At 42.1% G+C, this 12,390-nt stretch overlaps 1 protein-coding gene across 4 annotated transcripts in view; it reads left to right on the top strand.

The window, feature by feature from the left end:
- Positions 1 to 12,390, top strand: part of DAB1 (DAB adaptor protein 1) — a 1,047,542-nt gene that overhangs the window by 453,698 nt on the left and 581,454 nt on the right. The gene's annotated exons all lie outside the window — the stretch shown is intronic.

Raw genomic sequence — 12,390 nt, forward strand, 5'->3', positions numbered from 1 at the left:
CCTTGCTTCCCTTTTGCCTTCTTCCATGATTGTAAGTTACATGAAGCCTCTCCAGCCATGTGGAACTATGAGTCAATTAACCCTCTTTTGTTTATATACCCAGGTTCAGGTGGTATCTTTATAGCAGTGTGAAAATGGACTAATACAGGAGGTGAATAGCTTTAGATGAGGTCACTGAGGGTAGAGTCGCATGGTAAGATTAATGCCCTTTTAGGAGAAGGAAGAGACCAGAGCTTCCTCTCTCTGTTCCATGGGAGGCTACACAAGAAGGTAATTGTCTACAAGCCAAGAAGACGGTCCTCACCAGGAACCAAATCTGCTGGCATCTTGATCTTGGACTTCCCAGCCTCCAAAACTATGAGAAATAAATTCCTGTTTAAGCTGCCCAGTCTATGGTATGTTGTTATAGCAGCTCACGCTAAGATGACCTATTTCACAGAAACTTAGCAAAAGCAGCAGAAGATATTTTAATAATCTTCCTAAATGAGCCATGTGTTCTATTTTCAAATAAAATAACCTGAAAATACATGATAATTAATCTAACACATATAATATATATTATATAATAATATATTAGATTTATTATATAGTATATATTATATACTATATAATGTGGTATACAGGACTATATTATTATAGTTCTGTATAAATATTTCATATATTTCACATAAATGATTTCATGTATATCTCACCACAATCCAATGAGGTCAGTGCCACCATCTTTATCATACAGATTATGAAACTGAGAACGAGAGAGGTTTAGTATTTTGCCTGGTCACTCAGCTGGCAAGTAGTCAACTCAACATTAGGGGAGGCACAATTTACCAGACTAAAGGAGAGTCTTCACCCAGGGACTTTCCATTGTATTCAAATCCTTTACAGATTTGGGGCATGCAAATATCCAGTACAGCCCACTCCTTTGAAGCTCATAGTATTTAAAAAAAAATTTAAAGAACCATATTTAGGTCGTTCATTTTATTTTTTGTTCCCCTAGAGTTTTTCTCTGAAGTGTTACACTAAAAATATGTCATTCTATTAATGTCTTTCTTATTCCCTTTCCCAATCCTCCAAAGCTTTAAAAGATTTTACCTTTGTCAAGTGAAGAAATTGTCTTGATTTCTTAAAGTGACAAAAATATGCCTGGATGTTTGACAAGGAGTTCCACCAGCCTCACAGATAAAACCAGCAAGTATTTGAGTCTCTGAGGCATCTCCAAAGAGGAGGCCTCTCACACAGGTTGGTAGACAGGCCTCTTGCTTTGGCTCAGCATCTAATTTTCTCATTCCTGTCCTCTTGGTGCCCAGTGGGGCTGGGTCGGGAAATGGCAGATACCCTTATCTGAACTCAGCCAGGCAGCCTTGCATTCCAGCGCCAGTTCTTGGGGTACTGGCCAAGTGACCATGGGCAAGTCTCTTCACCTCCACCCTGAACCTCAACTAACCCATTTGTAAACTGGATACAATTATACCCAAGTCGTAAGATTGTTATGAAGATGAGATGAGTTGTCTGTAAAGCACTGTATCTGATGCTTGAGGTGTGATTGATGCTCCGTGACGAGTAGCTGCAATTATTATAATTATCATTAGTCCAAATTCCATGGCTAAGTCCCTGTATGGTCTTAGCATCTTCTCAAGCCTTTACCCTTCCCTGCTCAGACAAAGGAGATCAAGGAGAAGGAAAAAGAGGAGAGGAGACTTGAATTCCTGTTAAATAAAGACCTGCTGGCAAACCCAAGGATGGAGAAGATCCTGATTGCAAATTCTGGAAGTGCTGTTATCATGTGAAAGAAGGGTGAAGATTGGTTCATGTGTCCCTAAAAAGGAAGCCAGGACCAAGGAGTAGAAGCTGCAGGAGGACAGGTATCAGGTGGTATCAGGAACCAGATTGTCACAGTCAGTTGGCCAGACATGGATGGGGCTGCCTGGTAAGGCAGGAAGCTTTGCCTCCCCAGAGACGTACAAGCAGAATGGGACGACCACTTGTAATATAGCCTTGTTGTGGTGGTTTTTGTATATGCGTGTGCAGTCATGACCTAGTTTTGAGACCCAAGCTAGAAACTGCTCAGTTTTCCTTCTTGAGAAGCCGATGAGGTCTACAATCCCAACCATTTCTCTTACTGGGTTCCCACACTTTGAGCCACTACCCACCCACCCTAACCACCCCAGGGCCAGGTGTCAGACAACTAGGGACAGCTGCTGTGCTACAGAGCACCCTGGAATTACCCAAACTAGCCAATCCGAACCCTGTGTGCCCTGCCTTGCCCTTTCCTTACCTCAGAAACCACAATGAAGTCTCTTGCCATTGTCCCCCTCTCACTCTCTGTGACCAACCCTGACACTCCTCCGAGTGGCCCTGCATGGTAGGCTATGTTTTCCTCAGAGAACTGTGAGTGTAATGAAACCTCTGAGCTTTCCCGGTGTCTCTCTTTTGACCTGCGCCTGGTTTTACTATACCTCACCAAGGTAATATGATTAAAACACCGCTTTCCCGGGATGCTGCAGAGGTTGCACATATTAAGAGACTAGGTCAATATTTCTCAAAGCTTGCTGCGTTATACACCACAGGTTCCCACTGTCCTCTCTGCTTTCCCCAGGTTTGATTCAGTAGGTTTGAGGTAGCCCCTAGGGAGTCAGAATTTTAACCAGCTCTTTAGTTGATTCTGACTAGGCAGCCTATGAACCTGCTCTCCTTCAAACCCACGAGTCTGTAATTGTTAAGAAGAAAAGAAAATAGAGATCACTAAGGGAATAAAAATAGTCATGTTAATTAGATCCACATAAAGCCATAGTTTACAAAGTGCTTTCATAGGCTTCCCCTCAGTTAACCTTCACAGTAGTCCCAGGGAGTGAATATTGTTATAGCACCTGATTTACAGGGAAATCTGAGAGTACCCCCTGCTCCCAGGGTCTGAAGGCCAGTAAGTGATAGGGTAAGATTTGAACTCTGCTGAGTTTCTCTTCAAAGCCCAATATCTATCACAGAACAAGGAAACCAACATTTAAGGAACCTTCATTATGATGGATAAGGAAAAGAGAACAACCTGCTAAAACTAAAACAAATATTCTACATTTTAGCTCTCAGTCCCTGGCTTGCTTGAACTTATTAAACACCCAGTTATTCCTCACTGATGTGGGTGAGAGCAGTTGCAGCAGCCCACAAGTTTCAGGTGGGTCCAACCTCAAGCCCGTTTCTAAAACTCTGTGGGATCTTTATATGTGATGGTGACCATATCTGACCCCCTGCTTCTTGGAGGCGCTGGTTTTTCTTTATTTGGAAATCCAATTCATCCAAAGTAGCTGGAGCTTTGAATGAAGACCAACTCCTTTCATAGCAAATTATTCATGTATTCAGGCAATGATTCAGCAGCAGGTAGCAAATGCTGACTGTGTGCAAAGGGCTTGACTGTCTCACTTCAGAGAATTAGAAAGGAAGTCAGACATTTAGTCCTAGGCTCAAGGGAAAGAACAGATGCAAATCCACACGAACTCTCCTACCAGAAGTGAATGCATGTGTAGCAAATGAATGTGTAACCAAATTAATACATTAAGTAGTATAAGTCAACCTTGGACTACTTATCTATATCTCTGATGCATCCTCCCATTGGCAAACACGAGGAATTTACTTATGGAATCATATGTGGCATATACTGAGCACCTGCAAAGTGTCAGTGAAAAGAGCTCAGATAGATGAGCTGAGATTCAGAGAGGTTAAGGGATCTGTCCTATGTCCCCTAGTTTATAAGTGGCAGAGGCCAGGCATGTGCCCTCTGGAACATAAGTTCTATGAAGATAAGTGTCCAGCCTGGATCAGTGCCCTGCTCAGTAAGCATTAGTTAGATCTAATCCAGGTAAGCCTGTAACTCCAAAGCCCATGCAGCTTTTTTCACTGAACTCATAAGGTAAGCACTTGGTGCTCCCCTGTCTGGATTTAGCAGTGCCAGAAGCTTTGGCCTGGCCATCATTCATCTCTGCAGATCCAAGACCTGCATAGTGGACATGCTTCATGCCAAAGAAGCCTGGTACCAGAATCTCCTTGATTTGATAGAAAATTCAAAAATAGACGCATCTGAAGATCCCTCAGCACAGCTCCCTGCTGTGGCCATGGAAGAACCCTCTGGCACAATTTTGATTTGCAAGTCCCCGACATGACCTAATTTAACTTCTTTCATTTGCATGATAAATGAAAATGCCAGAGTGGAGTCCCAGAGGGCTTTCTCCACTCACTGACAGGCACCTCAGCCCAGTGGCTGCCTGGCGGTGGCAGTGGAGGTGGCACCTCTGTTGACCCCAGCTGGGGACACTCTTCAGCCTTCATGTGGAGATGTGTTGGCTTCAGAACCAGCTGATGTATATTTCCTCTGCTCATCGGAGCACATTTTCAGGTCATGTCCGGTTTCTAGAAAGAACTTAAGGAAGGAGATGTCAAGGAGCCCTAAGCTGGACTAAAAGAGGATGCAAAATGGCATTTTCGAGAGAATGGCAGCATCAGATCACTAGGGAACATACCAAGTATGAACAATCCAGAGTCTGACCTCAGAAATTTGGATTCAACAGGTTTTGTGGAGCCCAGGAATCTGCATTTTTAACAGCCACCCCCTCCCCCTAGAGTGGATTAAGATATGGGTTAATGAGAGCTGGCCTTTGGCTTCAGTTGGTTCTCACCACCCATACATGTGGCCTTAGGAAAGTGTTATAACCTCTCTGAGCCTGTTTCTTAACAGGAGTAACAATACCTACCGCATAGTTTATAGTGAGAACTAAATGATAAAATGAATTTTTAGTGTTCAGTAATCAATTAAAGGTTGGATATTATTAAAAGGCTGTGAACAACTGAATTTTGAAAAGGCCTGTTTTTTTTGTTTTAGGAAGCCTCCAGCCACACACCAGATTGGGAGGGTTAGAGGTCCCAGGCTGTCAAACATGGAGTCTCCAACTAGTTTCCCAACCTCTCCAAGCTTCAGTGTCTTTATCTATAAAATGGGAACTTTTCTAATACCCATCTTTCTGAGCTGTTATGAGGAGGAAATGAAAAGCCTAGCTGATAAACACAGTGCTGTAAGTTATAAAGCGCTTTGTGGATTTGCCTTGATTTGTGTAATAGCAAAAATGATCTGAATGGGTACCAAAGTGTCCCCCATCAGCAGCCCTGATGGCCTGCTTTCCCGAGCATTGCAGACTCATTTCCAGCTGCAGCATCCATTTGTATGCAGACAATTATTGTGCAGTAGGCCTTCCCCGCTGCTCCTGCATGGAAGGTGCTAGCTGCAATCTCGTTTACATTATTAATTTGCTTAGTAAACCCTTTCAAGTCAAGTTCATGTAGAGGTGAGCTGGGAAGCAGCCACAGTAGATAAGCCTGCAGGGTGGGGAAGAGAGACTGCAAGGCAAACATGTGGCAAGCGGCCGAGGGCATATATTACTCATAGGAAGCTAGGAAGCCCCCAAGTCTTCATGTCTTTGGCAGTCTTCCACCCATCTCAGAAAAACAGACTTGGTTTTTTGGATTTTTTAAATTTGTATTATTGCTTGTTTCCTTGCTCTAGGCAGTATATATCACCACCTGTATTAGTTTCCTAGGGCTGCTATTTTAAAAGTACCTCAAATGGAGTCTTAAAACAACAGAAATCTATCATCTCACAGTTCCAGAGGCCAAAAATCCAAAATCGCGGTGTGGACAGGGTCACACTCCCTCTGAAACCTGTAGGAGATAGTCCTTCCTTGTCTCTTCCTAACTTCTGCCTTTGCCAGCAATCCTTAGCGTTCCTTGTAAATGCGTCATTCCAATTTCTATCTCTTCCTTCACATGGTCATCTTCTCCCTGAGTCTCTGTCTTCTTCTTATAAGGACAGCAGTCATGTTGGATTAATGGTCCAGCCTACTCCAGTATAACCTCATCTGAACTTAAGTACAGCTTCTCTTTGACTCACAATGGGGTTATATCCCAATAAGCCCATTGTATAGTAAGTTGAAGATATCGTCAGTTGAAAATGCATTTAGTACACCTAATTTACAGGGTGTAAATAGCACCTGATTTACAGCCAAATCTCATAGCTCAGCCTGGTCTACCTTATGTGTGCTCAGAACATTACATTACAGTTGGACAAAATCATCTAACACAATTCTAGTTTACAATAATGAAACTAAAAATGTTATGATTAAAAAATAAAAATAATAAAAATAAAAGATCAAAATCTAAAATGTGAAGTATGATTTCTACTGAATGTGCATTAGTTTGACAATCATAGGGTCAAAAAATCATCAATTGAACTATTTTAAGTTGGGGACTGCCTATGATTACATCTGGAATGAATTTGTGTCCAAATAAGCTTGCATTCTGAAGTACTAGGGGTTAAGACAGCAACATATTTTTTTGGGGGGTGAACCTAATTCAAGCCCTAACACCACCTATGTACAATACCTCCTTGCTTATTAATTATCAGAATATCAACTTCATGAGAGCAGAGACTGTGTTCATTGTTGTTTCTCCAGGGTATAGATCAGAACTTGGCATATAAGAGAACTCAGTAATGACTTCCTAAGTTAAAGAATGGCTTACGGTCTGCAGCCTGGCTAAGGAAATAAACATAAAGTTTGAGGGGATTAGACAGTCTTAGGTTCATAGCTCAGCCCCAGTACAGTACTCTATTTTGGCACTAGTTTCTTAACCTCTCTGCAGCTCTGTTTTTTCATTTCTATGATGACATAGCAACATTTCACTGTGTTATCATTTTCATTGAACTGTTCTGAAGCTACGTTTTATCTGGTGCCATTTGCATTTTCTACATCATGTGACTCCAATTCTCTAGTATCCGCTTTCAGCTCTGTTGGCAACTTTCCGATTTTGGACAAAGTGTATTCTCTCAGAGACTTGCTTTTCCAGTCTATGAGGTTGAGAATTGCACCTTCTAGCCCACATCACAGGGTTTTAGGAGATCGTGCTACAGCAATGTATGCAGAAGCATTTTGGCAACTAAATAGATGTAGAATTTTTATGATCAATTTAAAGATACTATTAACACTATTCAACATTTATGTTGCTTCTTCATCAGGTTTAAAAAGCATCATTTACATTTTTGTTTGTGATTCTTTTTTATAGAATATTTGACTGAAGCCCAGCGAGGTTAAGAAATTTGCATAAGATCACAGGACTATTAGCAAGGTGCCCGCTGAAAGCCACTCAATTCCTGGTGCTCCCTTCACCCTGTTCCCTGTTCTCCACCGGGCTTATGATCATATTGGGGAGACCCAGCAATGAGGCCAGCAGTTTCATCCATTTATGTAAATATTGATAGAAGGTTACCAACAACCTCTAATTAGTTCATTTTATCTCCTCCTTTTCCTTCTCTATAAGGTACCTTTTATATGGATGATGAAATAGAGATTGAATCAAGTGGCCAGAAAGAAAGAATGGCAGGCCCTGCCTATCAGTCCTAAAGATTAGGGCTGTGTGATTGTGTTTCCAGGAGCTACCTATGAGGCCCTGATCCCTGCCACCTGTGGATTCTGCTATGCCCAGTTCTTGAGCCAAGCCAACCAGTGGGCACTACCCAATAGGAAGAACCCCACCAACAGGTGGGATCTGGCATCTATTTTGTGACCTGGGGTCTGGGGTTCTAGTCTAGATATCTGCCTGCCTACAAAGCTGCAATCTTCCCTCCTAATCTCTAGCTACCTTGATTACCTAGGACACAAGCCTGGAGAGGAGCAAAGTTTCCTGAAATTTTCAAGGTCTCTGAAATCAAAATGAACCAGAAATCGAATCTCATACTGGTCAGTTTGCACCTATGTGATCTAGGAGAAATGCTTAATTACTTTGAAGTTACTTTTCTCTTCTAAAAAATAGGGATTAAGAATAGAATTAAGAGAGATGCTATAAGAACAGCACATAGTTCTTGGCACAAAGTAGAAATTCAATAAATGCTTGCTACTTTGCTTCCCATTCTCCACTTTGACCAGGGCCTGCCAAATTCACATCCTGTTGAGCAGCAGCCCTACCAAGTGTCCAGTCCTGCTCTTCCCCTCTGTACCTCCCACAAATCCTCCAGCCATGCCCTCTTTATGCCCTGTCCCCAAGTACTGGTTAGGTCATGGTAAAACAAAAGGACTACTACTACCTGATAGCCACCATGGCCTTCTCCCCAGGGACCTCTACTTCTGTGTCCACTTCACCTGGGTATCAGAATCCACCTTAGTTGAACACAAGTTTGGAAAAATCCCTAGGATATTGCAATATGGACTTCTGGCATATCTGGTTACCAGCCTTCCAGAATCATTCTTCTCTAAGAACCACTCTTCTTTTTTCTTCTGGCCACCATTGAATACTCAGGGTGCCCTACAGCCTAAGCCACATGAGTTGTGAGACCACGTTCCCCTTCTCAATAATCAAGGAGAGTGTTTATTCCTTATTCAATCTTTTTACTAATGCTTCACTCATTAACACATTTATGGAGCACATACTGCACGCCAGGACTTGTGTTAGGTGTGAGGGACCAAAAATAACAAACTTGTGTTATTTTTGGAATATGGAATGATTGTGAACAGAGGTGGGATGACTGGGGAATCCAGCCACATTCCAGCAACTTCTCCATCTTCCTGGATGCTGTAACCATATGGAGGCTCAGTAGCCCAGGGAATGGTTGCTAGGGCCCTTCGTTGCAACACGGATTTATACCACAAAGAATACTTATAGGACATAGTTAAGAGATTATCCTAATGTGTGTTCAAGTCCACTGGTGTCCAAACTCAGAGACAGTTTCTATTTGTTTAGAGCAATAACATGCACTTAAAGTATTAGTGAGCCAACTGTTGTATGGGTGCTGGGAGTTTGCTCTCCCTTTAGGTTTTATGCAGGTCTGAAAATATTTGAGGATTCTGACTCAGTATCAAAGTACATTCAGTAATAATAATTAATTCTAATGAGGTCAGTCATGGTGGCTCATGCCTGTAATCCCAGCACTTTCGGAGGCTGAGGCGGGAGGATTGCTTGAGGCCAGGAGTTTGAGATCAGCCTGGGGAAAATAGTGAGACCACATCTCCACGTAAAGTTTTTTTTAAAAACCAGCCAGGTGTGGTGGTATACACTTGAGTCCTAGCTACTTGGAAGGCTGAGGCGGGAGGATCCCTTGAGCCCAGGAGTTGGAGGCTGTAGTGAGCTGTGATTGTGCCACTGCACTCCAGCCTGGGAGATGGAGGGAGACCCTGTCTCTAAAAAAACACCAAAAACCAAAAATTATAATAAATATGATCATTGATATAGTTTGGATATTTGTCCCTGCCCAAATCTCTTGTTGAATTTTAACCCCCGATTCTGGAGGTGGAGCCTGGTGGGAGATGTTTCGGTCATGAGAGTGGATCCCTCATGGTTTGGTGCTGTCTTCAAGATAGTGAGTCCTCGAAAGATCTGGTCATTTCAAAGTGTGTGGCACCTTTCCCTCCACTCTGTCTCTTCCTCCTGCTTTTGCCATTTGACGTGTCTGCTCCCCCTTCACCTTCTGCCAAGATTATAAGCCTCCTGAGGCCTCCCTAGAAGCGGAGCAAACGCCAACACTGTGCTTCCTGTAATGCCTGTAGGACCATGAGCCAAGTAAGCCTCTTTTCTTTATAAATTACCCGGTGTCAGGTACTTCTTTATAGCAACTCAAGAATGGCCTAATACAATTATGTAAAAACTCCATTTATTGAGGGCTTATTATATCCCAGGCACTAAACATTTATATGGATTAACTCATTTAATCCTCACAACAGCCTTATAGGGAGCTAACACTCATGCTCATGTTATAGATGGGAAAACTGAGGCACAGAGAAACTGTAACTTGCCTGATATAGTATAGCCAGAAAGTATCACAGCAAGGATTTAAACATAAGCATTCTGGCTCCAGAGCTCACATTCTTAAATTAGGTATGTGCTTGCATCAAGCACCTCACAAAAATTATTCAGTCCTCTCCACTCTAGGAAGAAGGTGTGATAATTCCTGTCTTGCAGATGAGGAGACAAAAGCCCATGGTTAATGACATGCTCAAGATCCCCCAGCTAGTCAGTAGTGGGGCGGGGATTTAAACTTAGGTGGCCTCTCTAGAGTCACATGCTTGGCCGCCATGTGAGAGTTTCATTCGTGTGGTTTTGACCTGACCTTGCCCACACCTGAAGCTTTTTGACTTCCATCTGCAGGTTCAGGCTTTGTTTTCTAGACCTCTGGGCCCTAAAACTAAGTCAACGTATTTCCTCACTTCTTTATTGCTAGTGCCACTCGCAGCTGGCCAGGACTGTCACCTCCAGGATTTGTCATGGACTGTCCATGCTTGAACAATCACAACATTCCTTTAGCAGTTAAAATTGTATTTTCCAAAGCACCTTCCATGGGATAATTTATTGGTTCTCCAGATCACCCCATGAGGATGAGAGAGGCAGAGGCTGGCTGCTCTCTCCTGCTGAAGAGGGCTCCAGTGAAGGAGCCTTTCCCCACAGTGACTTGCTCCGTAACCAGACCTGGGGCTAGAACCCAAATCCCAGATTTACTTTAGCAGTGCTTATTTCTCTGTTTAATTCCTGTCCAGAGAGAAATGATCTAAGCTCGGCTTTCCCCCGCTATTTTGCCCAATACTTGTAATCAGGATGTTTCACATCTCCCAATGCCTTTGTCACCTGAAAAATTAGGAACAGATGGTTGTTTGTCTTCTTCTAGCCCAACATTCTTTTCCAGCTGGGAGGAGGGCCCTAGGCTCAAACACTGTAATTTTTTGAGAGGATTTAATGTACCTCTCTCAAATTTCGAGCACATTTTGAAACACAATTTAAAACAGCTAGTCTATGCCATGTCCATGTATTCTTACCCCATTTCTCAACTGCTGGGTTGCAAGGTTATCCTCCATGCAAATTACATGCAGTGAATAGAGGGCTGGTATACACAGACTTTGGTTTTCCCATCTGTAAAATGGGTGGTAAGGATGACACTAAAGGCAGGGAGAACACAGGGGGCTGAATTACATAATTAAGACTCTTCTCATACTATTGTTCAATTACTATAAAACGTCTTGCACAAGGATGCCCACTTTCACCACTTCTATTCAACGTAGTACTGGAAGTCCTAGCCAGAGCAACCAGATAAGAGAAAAAAATAAACGGCACCCAAATCAGTAAAGAGGAAGTCAAACTGTCACCGTTTTCTAATGACATGATGATATACCTAGAAAACCCTAAAGGCTCATCCAAAAAACTCCTAGAATTGATAAATGAATTCAGCAATGTTTCAGGATAAAATTAATGTACACAAATCAGTAGCTTCTGCTATACACCAACAGTGACCCAGAAGAGAATCAAATCAAGAACTCAACCCAATTTATAATAGCTGCAAAACAATTAACAGATAAAATACTTAGGAATATACCTAACCAAGGAGGTGAAAGACCTCTACAAAGAAAACTACGAAACACTGCTAAAAGAAATCACAGACAACACAAACAGATGAAAACATCCCATGCTCATGGATGGGTAGAATCAATATTGTGAAAAAGACCATACCGCCAAAAGCAATCTACAAATTCAGTGCAATTCCCATCAAAATACCATCATCGTTCTTCACAGAACTATAAAAAATAATCCTAGTTGTTTGAAGGGGTGAGAGATAAAATTCATATGGAATTAAAAAAGAGCCTGTATAAGGCTGGGCGTGGTGGCTCACAACTGTAATCCCAGCACTTTGGGAGGCCAAGGCGGGCAGATCACAGGAGATCGAGACCATCTTGGCTAACATGGTGAAACCCCGTTTCTACCAAAACATACAAAAAATTAGCTGGGCACGGTGGCAGGCGCCTGTAGTCCCAGCTACTCAGGAGGCTGAGACAGGAGAATAACATGAACCCGGGAGGCGGAGCTTGCAGTGAGCCAAGATCGCGCCACTGCACTCCAGCCTGGGCGACAGAGTGAGACTCCATCTCAAAAAAAAAAAAAAAAGAGCTGTATAGCCAAAACAAGACAAGACTAAGCAAAAAGAACAACTCTGGAGGCATCACATTACCCGACTTCAAACTATACTGTAAGGCAATAGTCACCAAAACAGCATGATACTGGTATAAAAATAGGCATACAGACCAATGGAACAGAAAGAGAACCCAGAATATAGCCAAATACTTACAGTCAACTAATCTTCAACAAAGCAAACAAAAACATAAAGTGGGTGCATCAGTCAGGGTTCTCTAGAGGGACAGAACTAATATATACACATATATATACATATATATACACATATATATACATATATATACACATATATATACATATATACACATATATATACATATATACACATATATATACATATATACACATATATATACATATATACACATATATATACATATATACACATATATACACATATATACACATATATAC

Source organism: Symphalangus syndactylus, chromosome 19 (genome assembly GCF_028878055.3).
Source record: "Symphalangus syndactylus isolate Jambi chromosome 19, NHGRI_mSymSyn1-v2.1_pri, whole genome shotgun sequence".
NCBI lineage: Eukaryota > Metazoa > Chordata > Mammalia > Primates > Hylobatidae > Symphalangus > Symphalangus syndactylus.